The sequence below is a fragment of the Ictidomys tridecemlineatus genome, chromosome 8 (assembly GCF_052094955.1).
Source record: "Ictidomys tridecemlineatus isolate mIctTri1 chromosome 8, mIctTri1.hap1, whole genome shotgun sequence".
NCBI classification, from domain to species: Eukaryota; Metazoa; Chordata; class Mammalia; order Rodentia; family Sciuridae; genus Ictidomys; species Ictidomys tridecemlineatus.
In genome coordinates, this window is record NC_135484.1 from 19,283,461 (window position 1) to 19,285,429 (window position 1,969).

A 1,969-nucleotide genomic window follows, 5' to 3' on the forward strand; every position below is an offset into this window, starting at 1 on the left:
GGTCAGGGAACAGACAGGGGCCAAGAGAGGGCAGCTCCAGTGCCTGGAGGCGGAGGGGGCGGCAGGGTGGCCCAGGGGCGTGGACAGGGAACCAAGCCAGGAGCCAGGGGCTAGGGAACTAGAGGGGGGGCCCACGCAAGGGCAAAGCAGGGAAGGGCCGGGGCGGGCGACACAAGGCCAGCGCAGTGCGGACAAGCCAAGGGGAGCAGGAGGACCGCCCAAGCAAGGGCCCCGCTTTCAAAGCCCAGGGGCGCAGCTGAGCCACAAGGGACAGCACAGGCTCAAGCCAGGAGCCAGGCTTAAGGGGGGTGGTGAGGGTGAGGGGGGTGGTGGGGGTGGTGGGGTTGGGGAGGGCAGGGCCAGAGGCTAAGGCCTGGGGCAGGGGGCTGGGGAGGGGAGGGGAGGGGGCTCGAGGCCCAGGTCTACGGCCAGGTGTAAGGATTTTCAGGGTGCAGGGTGCGGGACCAAGGGCCCAGGGAGAGCAAGTGGCCCAGGCGAGGGGCAGGCCTGTTTCCCTAATAAGGCGCCCTGGCCCAGATGCGAATCCTGGGACAGGGACCTGGCAAAGAGGGCCTGGCAAGGGACTGGGGCCTGGAGGAGGGCGACGGGAGGGCTCGGCGCGGGGGGTGAGGGGGGGGTGACGGTGGGGGCGGAGAGGGGTGAGTGCCAGGACCCAAGCAAGGGGCCCAGGCAGGGACGGGACCCGACGCAGGGGGACGCAGGCACCGACCGACCGACCGACCGACCGACCGACCGAGCGCACCGACCCCAGGACCGCGCGCGCGAGGGGAAAGCGGAAAGGGGCAGGATGGGGGCGGCGCAAGGATGAGGGGGACGCAGGGAGGCGCGAGGGACACCGAGGGCAGCGCGGTAGGGGGCCCAAGCAAGGGGCCCCCAGCGCAGACGCGACGCGACGCCACGCGACACGAGGAACGCGGTCAGGGGCTCAGGGGACTGGAGCGCGAAGGGTCAGGCTTGGGGAGGGCTCCGCGGGGGTAGGGGGCAGCACGCAAGGCCAGAGGGTGGGGGCGGGGGTAGGGAGGGCACGGCGCAGGGGAAAGCGGCGCAAGGCCAGGCCCAAGTCCACTGCCAGGTGTCAGGGTGCAGGCAGCAAGGGGGCCCGGCGAGGGGCAGGACTGTATTTCCCATTGGGAGCCTGCAGGGCGCACAGGGCAGACAAGGCCACTCCGCTGCCCCAGGGGACTACTTCCTCACCAAGGGAGGGGGGGGGACCAAGTGTTGAGGGCCAACAAGGGCCAAAGGAGGGCACCGTGAGGGGGAGACATTGGGTCCCAAGCCGGGGTGTGGGGAGAGCCAGGACCCGATCCAGGAGCCCAGGCGAGGGGCAGGCAGGGGAGAGGGGTGTTTCTCGGCAGGGCAAGGATGATACACAGAGCACCAGGGGACCAGAGGGCAGCACAGGAGGGGGCCCAAGCAAGGGGCCTGAGAGGATGGGACAGGGACAGGGTCCTCCCGAAGAGCGGCCTGGGCTCAAGCAAGGAGCCAGGCCCTGCAACGGGAGACCACGAGTGACGGCGAGGGGTCCCGGCCGGACTCAGGGACTCAAGGGAAAGGACAGGGCCTGGGAGGGAATGGAGGGGATGGCGTGGACGGGCGGGAGGGCACGAGACAGGGACGGCACAGGAGGGCACTGGACGGGCCGGGGGGAGGTAGGCTCAAGGCCCAGGTCCACTGCCGGGGCTGGGGCTCGGGCAGCGGGGCTTGGGGAGCGTGGCTGGGGGGGGGGGCGGGGCAGAGGGAGGGCAAAGGGACCAGGCAAGGCGCAGGGCGACCTCGTCCCCTAGGGAGCACGAAGGCGCCAAGAAAGAGGCCAAGCCCACTGCCCTGGACCAGGGGAGCATCCTGACAAAGGGATCAGGCCGAGGGCTATGGCAGGGTCAGGGAACAGACAGGGGCCAAGAGAGGGCAGCTCCAGTGCCTGGAGGCGGAGGGGGCGGCAGGGTGGCCC